At 40.8% G+C, this 10,253-nt stretch overlaps 1 pseudogene; it reads left to right on the forward strand.

The window, feature by feature from the left end:
• The first annotated feature begins 418 nt into the window (after window positions 1-418).
• LOC119526219 lies at window positions 419-1,164 on the forward strand (annotated as a pseudogene).
• The last annotated feature ends 9,089 nt before the right edge of the window (window positions 1,165-10,253 follow it).

A 10,253-nucleotide genomic window follows, 5' to 3' on the forward strand; every position in this document is an offset into this window, starting at 1 on the left:
ACAATTCTTCCAGAATCTTCCCCTTATCCATTTAAAAAGCCACTCCAACATGTTTTGTATTTGCAAACTCAGCAGCAAAAGCACCCCACTCAAGAACTGGGAACTGAAAATGGCTGAGACTTTCTCTACTGAGTCAAAAAAGGAACAGAGTTAGTCCAAGGCGACCCCCCAGTTCTCCAAGATCCACATCATAGATTTTGACAATGAAGATAACATTATAAATTAAAATGTTCTCCTTCATCAAGTGGGTGAAATTTGGCACATTAGTGCCAGTCCAGCAGATAAAGATGTGCTAGTAACCTGCTACAATAAAATGTTTTGTGGGAACAAATGGGAGATGGGAAAAAAATCATTTCATTGGCTGATAACCATATCCTGCTGTGGGATTTACAAGAAAGCTCAAGCCAAGCTGTGTGTTTTGTGGGAACAAAAGGGAGATGGGAAAAAAAAACATTTCATTGGCTGATAACCATATCCTGCTGTGGGATTTACAAGAAAGCTCAAGCCAAGCTGTGCTGGCCAGCTCAGCATCTTTGGAAGGGAAAGGACAACTGAAGTTTACCTCAGGAAGGTGGAGCCCCCATCACAACTGCACCCAGGTGGCCACAGTGAATGACACCACCCTCCAAGGGTGGGACAGCTGGACCATGAGCCAGATATACTGCATAGAGAATGCCCACGGACAGCTGGTGCGGGACCTCGACTTTAATCCCAATAAACAGTACTACTTGGCTAGTTGTGGAGATGACTGTAGGGTGAAGTTCTGGGACACTAGAAATGTCACCAAACCTGTGAAGACACTCGAGGAGCATTCCCACTGGGTGTGGAACGTCTGCTACAACCAACTCTCACAATCAGCTGATCCTCACGGGCAGAAGCAACAGCAGAGTCATCCTTTCAAATATGGTGTCCATTTCCTCGGAGCCCTTTGGCCATTTGGTAGATGATGATGACCTCAGTGACCAGGAAGACCACCATCAAGAGGAGAAGAACAAAGAGCCCCTCCAGGACAGTGTCATCGTGACCTACGAAGAACATGAAAATAGCGTGTATGCCATGGACTGGTCCTCCGCGGATCCCTGGCTCTTTGCCTCCTTAAGCTATGATGGAAGACTTGTTATTAACAGGGTTCCCAGAGCACTGAAATATCACATACTGCTGTGATTCATTTGGATGGCATTCCTGATTTATCCTCCTGGCAGATTCTTGAAAATTTGCAGCTATTTGGAGGTAATTAGTTTTCCAAATAGATTCCTCTCCAGGAGAACCAATATTGCCTTCTTTTAATGCAAGCATTTATAAATAATCGTAAAGCTTCTTCCAACTCTACAAACTGACACCTAAAACAAAGTTTTCTCTTCATTGACGATGGAAAATAACATCTTCCAAACTGTGATGGGAATATCATTTTCCCCCCTTCTCCCATTATTACATGGAATTAGTGTCTATCCAATCACTGCTGGGGATTTTTTCTGCTTTAAGAATGTTAGGCATTTCACCTTTTTTTAAAAAACATGTTTGTTTTAATAACATTAACTTGTCTTTCTCATGAGATAAAAAAAAATTGGAAAAAAAATAAGGTCATGCTGAAAAAAAAAAAGGCACCCCAATCCTGGTACCAAAATCTGTTCTAGTTTGCTAATGCTGCCGGAATGCAAAACACCAGAAATGGATTGGCTTTTATAAAAGGGGGTTTATTTGGTTACACAGTTACAGTCTTAAGGCCATAAAGTGTCCAAGGTAACACATCAGCAATCAGGTACCTTCACTGAAGGATGGCCAATGGTGTCTGGAAAATCTCTGTTAGCTGGGAAGGCATGTGGCTGGCATCTGCCCCAAAGTTCTGGTTTCAAAATGGCTTTCTCCCAGGATGTTCCTCTCTAGGCTACAGTTCCTCAAATATGTCATTCTTAGTTGCACTTGGGATATTTGTCCTCTCTCAGCTTCTCTGGAGCAAGAGTCTGCTTTCAGCAGCTATCTTCAAACTGTCTCTCATCTGCAGCTCCTGTGCTTTCTTCAAAGTATCCCTCTTGGTTGTAGCTCCTCTTCAAAATGTCAGTCACAGCTGCACTGAGTTCCTTCTGTTTGTCAGCTCATTTATATGGCTCTACTGATCAAGGCCCACCCTGAATGGGTGGGGCCATGCCTCCATGGAAATTATCAGAGTTATCACCTACAGTTGGGTGGGGCACATTTCCATGCAAACAACCTAATCCAAACGTTCCAACTTAATCCCCACTAATATGTCTGCTCCACAAGATTGCATCAAAGAATATGGCTTTTTCTGGGGGACATAATACATTCAAACCAGCACAACATGTGTCATTCTCCAGGATAAACCATATGTTAGGTCATTCAAAAAAAATTCTTAAGCAATTCAAAAATATTGAAACAATAAAATTATCTTCTTCAAACCCATTGGAATGAAGCTAGAAATCAGTAACAGAGGGACAACTGGAAAATTCACCAATGTGTGGAAATTAAACAACACACTTTTAAGCAAACAGTATATCAAAGAAGAAATCATGAGGGAAAAAAGGGTATTACCTTGATGTGAATGAAACTGAAAACACAACATACCAAAACTTATGGGTCAAAGCAAAGCCAGTGCTGTGAGGGAACTTTATGGATCTAAATGCTTATATTAGAAAAGAAGAAAGACTTCAAACCAGAGATCTCTAACCTCATAACTGGAGAATCTAGAAAAAGAAGAGAAAACTAAACCCAACACAGGCAGAAGGAAGGAATTACCAAAGATTAGAACAGAGATGAAAAAAATAGATAATTTTTTAAAAATAGAATCAACAAAACCAAAAGTTGGTTCATTGAAAAGATCAATATTGACAAAACTTTAGCTAGATTAAAAAAAAAAAAAAAAACTTTAGCTAGATTGACAAATAAAAAAAAGAGTGAGGATATAAATAACTAAAATCAGAAATGTAATGGGGTACATTAACTACTGGCCCCACAGAAATAAAAAGGATTACAAGAAGATATTGTTAACATCTGTATAACAACAAATTAGAAAACCTAGATTAAATGGACAAATTCCTAAAAACACATAAACAATCTATACTGACTCAAGAAAAAAATGGGAGATCTCAACAAGCCAATAACAAGAAAAGAGATTAAATCAGTAACCAAAAAGCTCCACCCCCAAAAAAAGTCCAGGACCAGATGGCTTCACTGGTGAATTTCACAAAACATTCCAAGAATAATTAATACCTATGTTTTTCAGTCTTCCAAAAAATTGAAGACACAGGAACAACATTTTGTAGTTTTCCGTGTAAGTGAAAGAATAGTCTCTTCAACAAATAGTGCTGGGAAAACTGGATATCCACATACAAAGTAGACATGCTACTTATGTCACATAGAAAAATTAACACAAAATGGATCAAAGATATAAATATAAGAACCAGAACTATAAAATTCCTACAAGAAAATGTAGAAAAGCATCTTCAGGATCTTTTATTAGACATAGTTTCTAAACTTTATACCAAAAGCATGAGCAACAAAAGAAAAAATAGATCAGTGGGACTTCATCAAAATTAAAAACTTCTATACTTCAAAGAACTCCATCATAAAAGTAAAAAGACTATTTACAGAGGGGGAGAAAATATTTGGCAGCAACACATCCAGTAAGGATTTAATAGCCAGAATCTACAAAGAAATCACACAACTCAACAACAAAAAGACAAACAACCCAATCAAATAATGGGGAAAAGATTTGAATAGACGTTTCTCCAGAGAAAATCTACAGATGGCCAATAAGCACATGAAAAGATGCTCAACATCATTAGCTATTAGGGAAATGCAAATCAAAACCACAATGAGACACAATTTCACACCCATTAGAATGGCTACTATTACAAAAAAAAAAAAGGAAGAAAGAAGTGTTAGAGAGGATGTGGAGCAATAGGAACACTAGTTCATTCTTGGTGGGAAGGTAAAATGGTGTAGCCACTGTGGAATATAGCTTGGTAGTTCCTCAGAAAACTAAGTGTAGGATTTCCATATGATCCAGCAATCCCACTTCTGGGTATATACCCAAAAGAATTGAAAGCAGAGACCTGAAGGGATATCTGACACTGCTGTTCATATTCACAATTGCCAAAAGATGAATGCAACTCAAGTATCCATCAAGAGATGAATGGATCAAAGAAATACGGTATATGTATACAATGGAATGTTATTCATCTGTAAAAAGAAATGAAGTTCTTATACATGTGACAACATGGCTGAACCTTGAAGACACCATGTTGTGTGAAATGAGCCAGACACAAAAGGACCAATATTGTATGATCTCACTGATATGAAATTAAAATAAGCAAATTCATAGAGTCAGATGCTAGCATAGGGGTTAACAGGGGCCAGGGTCGGTATACAGAATGGGGAGTGTGCCAGTTTGGATGTTTTATGTCCCCCAAAATGCCATGTTCTTTGACGCAATCTTGTGGGGGCTGAAGTATTAACATTGATTAGGTTGGAATCCTTTGAGTGTTTCCATGGAGATGTGATTCAATCAACTGTGGGCAAGGCCTTTGATTGGATAATTTTCATGGAGGTATTACCCCACCCATTCAGGGTGGGTCTTAATTGAATCACTGGAGTCCTATAAAAGTGTTCACAGACAGAAGGAGGTGCTGCAGCCAAGAGAGACACTTTGAAGACTACATAGGAGCTAAGAGTGGAGCTGGAACACAACCTGGGATCAGCAGACACCAGCCACGTGCCTTCCCAGCTAACAGAGGTTTTCCGGACGCCACTGGCCTTCCTTCAGTGAAGGTACACTTCTATTGATGCCTTCATTTGGACACTTTTATGGCCTTCAGACTGTGACTTTGTACCCAAACAAACCCCCTTTATAAAAGCCAATCCATTTCTGGTATTTTGTGTAGCAGCAGCATTAGCAAACCGGAACAATTACCTTATATGACAAAGCGATCTTGCAGATGTGAGTAAGTTAAGGATCTTGAGATGGGGAATTAGCTTGGATCATCCAGGTGGGCCCTAAATGTAATCACAAGTGTCCTTAGAAGAGGGAGGCAAAGGGAGATTTGACTTCAGTAGATGAGAATGTGATGTGACCATGGAAGCATAGATTGAGGTGGTGCAGTGAGGAGCCAAGAAATGCCAGCAGCCTCCAGAAGTAAAAGAGACAAAGAACAGATTCTTCCCCGGAGCCCACAGGAAGAACCAGCACTGAGGACACCTTGATTTTTACCCTTTAAGACTCATTTTGGACTTGTGACTTCCACAATTTTCAGAGATTAAATTTGTGTTGTTTCTAGTCACTAAGTATATGGTGATGTGTTACAGCAACAGTAAGAAACTAATACAGGCTCCAGACTTAGGGAAGCCCTTCATTAAATCAATTCAGTGCAACAAACATTAAGTGTAATCTTAAGGCAGAGGACTTAAACCTCTTCCCAAGAGCCAAGAGCCAAGAACCAGAGCTATGTCAGAACAGATAGGGAAGTTCCAAATACGAAAACCCTCCAAGAACACTTGAGCCATCATCATGACTATTCCGAAGTAAAATTTAGAAATCTTTAGGCAAATGCTCCAGTGGATCTTCTCAGCTGGGATGAAAGAACAGTGTGAGTGCCAATGTCTCAGGAAGCCAAGTCATAAAACCCTGCAGAACTAAATCAAAACTTTGTACTGAACCCAGAAGCCTGAAGTGGCCAACACAAACCTCAGTAGAACTAGTCGTACCTCCAGTAGCAAAGCACTCTTCAACAAGTGCCATATTACATTTCCAACTCTTGGGGTAAAGCCTTGTGTATGAACTGCAGTAGCTCAAGCCTGAAATTTACCAGGGAGTAACTCACAAAAAGGCTTGCAAACCCTAAGCCTAGCCCAGATGGAAAAACAAGCTACTGGCTTTGATGCAGTACAAACTCCAGACCTCGTGCCAGCAATAGCCTCCTCCAGGATTACATTTGGCATGAGAATGAGAATTATAGTAGTTTTAATTAGGCATACTTTCCAATGCAGAATAAGTACTATTGTGAACTGAAAGGAAGTTAGTTTATGTCTTCTGTTGTTCATTGAGACAATTCTCATTGTCTCGTGTGTCCATTGTCCAGTGTCATGCTCTCAGGGGAAGTGCCACAAGCAAGAAACAACCACCAAGGCAAGAGAAAACGGAATCTTCGGAATGAAATTAGCTTTCGTTTTCCTGCTCCCTTTTGACCTTAATGGATATTTCTGCACGGAAATTTTCAAGTTTCAGCCTTCAGAAATATTTTGAAAGGTAAGGCTCAGAGATATAAACAGCAAGGCCATCCATGTAGTTAGGGGAGTTTCCCTGGTGCAATTAACGATAATCTGACTGAGGACGAAACATAAATATAATGCTGAAGGAAATCTAGAGGTATTTTAACAGACAATATTAAAAGTAAATAAAATGTTTTATTGACATCCTTAATGATAGACCTCGTCTCAAAATTTAAAACCCCATTCGTTTCTTATCAATCTCCCTGAACCTCTGACATTATGGATGTAAGAATTGTCAAAAGTCTCATAAGATACTGTCAATGCCTTACAATGGTTTTGACTATGACTTTTGTATCAGATCAACTATTTCAGAAATTTTCTACCTAGCAGTAACTAAAATAAAATAGACAGTAATTGAGCATCAGTTATTTGCAAAATGCTGGGGGAGATACAGCAGTTTGTTAGTTAAAGTCAGTGCCCTCTCAGGGTTTATAATATAATAAAGAGAAAGGACATAAACATGTAAAACATTAAATAACAATCTTAAATATTGGTTTAAACAAACAAATGTATCACAAAGTAATACACAGTCAACAAATGGATTCCATAGGTGGCAGCTGCTGTGGGAAGTGGAGGAGGACTTTGCGCCAGAGTTACAAGGTGAGATGGAAAATAGAGAATTGAGTCGTTCCCACTGTCTCACAGTGTGGCCAAAATGTATTGGGTAACTGCTGTGATGGGGAAACACAGAACTTGTTGTCATACTGATCATGTGTCAAGCTATATGTCAGGGGTCAGACCTTGGCAATTACTTAAACATCCCAAACCTCAGTATCCTCCTCTCTTAAATGTGAATAATATCTATCTCCCAAGGTTGCACTGAGGTTAAAGTGAGAAATGTATGTAAACTTCTCAGCACATACTAGATGCCCAGTAAATGTTAAAACCTTTCCTTTGGCAGTGGTTACTAAGTTTGATAACATTTTGGGAGCAACTGTCATGACACCGTTATTCTCCACAAACCCAAGCATAAACTTTATTTCAGAGATCTCCTGAAGCATTAATTCTCTGTAAATATTCTGCCAACATTTCATTGTGATTTTCAGCCTCCCCAAAATAAAAACATGGAGAGTCCTGCTTAAATTTATCAACATACCCTTAAGCTGAGAGAACAGTTACCAAGTGCTACTCCTAGTTAAAGAAACCAAAATGTTTCCTTTATTTCTATCCCAAAAAAAACAAAAACCTCTTTCATATTTCAGATTTTTAAAAACCTAATTCAGTTCTCACAGGCACTGGTCTCTCCACATGTTTGTTCTGACACATCTCATTACCTTCTACAGTGTAAGCCGAACCAGATCGAGCTGTGTTTAAAACCACTGGCTTCCTCTTAGGCCTCCTGTAAGTTCATGAAGAGTTTTGCTTGCTTCATTGTCCCAGAGCATATGGATAAAGCTAACCATCTGTCTTAGAATTTATTGCCCATAATTACAAAAGAGACTGGGTAGGAAAGTACACATAAAATTAATAAAAATCTATCATCAATTACTCCTCCAGGAAAGTAGGTAAAAAGCCAGGAACTGCGTGGACTGGACACCACAGAGCAATCTGTCTTTGGGCATACTTCATACAACACTCATGAAAACGTGGAACTGCTGAGATCAGCGAAATCTGTAAGTTTTTGCGGCCAGGGGACCCGCGCCCCTCCCTGCCAGGCTCAGTCCCGGGGGAGGAGGGGCTGTCAGCTCCAGGAAGGAGAAGGGAGAATTGCAGTGGCTGCTCTCATCGGAAACTCATTCTACTGATTCAAACTCCAACCATAGATAGACTGAGGCCAGACACCAGAGACTCTGAGAGCAGCCAGCCCAGCAGAGAGGAGACGGGCATAGAAGGAAAACAACACGAGAAGCTCCAAAGTAAAAGCAGAGGATTTTTGGAGTTCTGGTGAACACAGAAAGGGGAAGGGCGGAGATCAGGCCTTGAGGCGCATATGCAAATCCCGAAGCAAGGCTGATCTCTCTGCCCAGGGCACCTTTCCTTAATGGCCCTGGTTGCTTTGTCTATTAGCATTTCAATAACCCATTAGATCTCTGAGGAGGGCCGTTTTTTTTTTTTTTTTTTTTTTTTTTAAATCCTTTTTGCTTTTTCTAAAACAATTACTCTAAGAAGCTCAATACAGAAAGCTTCAAAGAATTGAAATTTGGGCACGTCAAGTCAAGAGCAGAAATAAGAGAGCTCTGAGACAAAAGGCAATAATCCAGTGGCTGAGAAAATTCACTAAACAACACAACTTCCCAAGAAAAGGGGGGTGTCCGCTCACAGCCACCATCCTGGTGGACAGGAAACACTCCTGCCCATCGCCAGCCCCATAGCCCAGAGCTGCCCCAGACAACCCAGTGTGACGGAAGTGCTTCAAATAACAGGCACACACCACAAAACTGGGCGTGGACATTAGCCTTCCCTGCAACCTCAGCTGAATGTCCCAGAGCTGGGAAGGGGGAGCAGTGTGAATTAACAGAGCCCCATTCAGCCATCATTTGAGCAGACTGGGAGCCTCCCAACACAGCCCAGCAGCCCAGAACTGCCCTGGGGGGACGGCACTCACCTGTGACATAGCACAGTCATCCCTCAACAGAGGACCCGGGGTGCACAGCCTGGAAGAGGGGCCCACTTGCAAGTCTCAGGAGCCATACGCCAATACCAAAGACTTGTGGGTCAGTGGCAGAGACAAACTGTGGCTGGACTGAACTGAAGGATTAGACTATTGCAGTAGCTTTAAAACTCTAGGATCATCAGGGAGATTTGATTGTTAGGGCCACCCCCCCTCCCCGACTGCCCAGAAACACGCCCCACATACAGGGCAGGCAACACCAACTACACACGCAAGCTTGGGACACCAATTGGGCTCCACAAGACTCACTCCCCCACTCACCAAAAAGGCTAAGCAGGGGAGATCTGGCTTGTGGAGAACAGGTGGCTCGTGGACGCCACCTGCTGGTTAGTTAGAGAAAGTGTACTCCACGAAGCTGTAGATCTGATAAATTAGAGATAAGGACTTCAACTGGTCTACAAACCCTAAAAGAACCCTATCAAGGACAGCAAATGCCACGAGGCCAAAAACAACAGAAAATTATAAAGCATATGAAAAAACCAGACGATATGGATAACCCAAGCCCAAGCACCCAAATCAAAAGACCAGAAGAGACACACCTAGAGCAGCTACTCAAAGAACTAAAGATGAACAATGAGACCCTAGTACGGGATATGAAGGAAATCAAGAAGACCCTAGAAGAGCATAAAGAAGACATTGCAAGACTAAATAAAAAAATGGATGATCTTATGGAAATTAAAGAAACTGTTGACCAAATTAAAAAGATTCTGGACACTCATAGTACAAGACTAGAGGAAGTTGAACAACGAATCAGTGACCTGGAAGATGACAGAATGGAAAATGAAAGCATAAAAGAAAGAATGGGGAAAAAAATTGAAAAACTCGAAATGGACCTCAGGGATATGATAGATAATATGAAGCGTCCGAATATAAGACTCATTGGTGTCCCAGAAGGGGAAGAAAAGGGTAAAGGTCTAGGAAGAGTATTCAAAGAAATTGTTGGGGAAAACTTCCCAAATCTTCTAAACAACATAAATACACAAATCATAAATGCTCAGCGAACTCCAAATAGAATAAATCCAAAAAAACCCACTCCGAGACATATACTGATCACACTGTCAAACATAGAAGAGAAGGAGCAAGTTCTGAAAGCAGCAAGAGAAAAGCAATTCACCACATACAAAGGAAACAGCATAAGACTAAGTAGTGACTACTCAGCAGCCACCATGGAGGCGAGAAGGCAATGGCACGATATATTTAAAATTCTGAGAGAGAGGAATTTCCAGCCAAGAATACTTTATCCAGCAAAGCTCTCCTTCAAATTTGAGGGAGAGCTTAAATTTTTCACAGACAAAGAAATGCTGAGAGAATTTGCTAACAAGAGACCTGCCCTACTGGAGATACTAAAGGGAGCCCTACA

The sequence above is a fragment of the Choloepus didactylus genome, chromosome 2 (genome assembly GCF_015220235.1).
Source record: "Choloepus didactylus isolate mChoDid1 chromosome 2, mChoDid1.pri, whole genome shotgun sequence".
Classification (NCBI taxonomy): domain Eukaryota; kingdom Metazoa; phylum Chordata; class Mammalia; order Pilosa; family Megalonychidae; genus Choloepus; species Choloepus didactylus.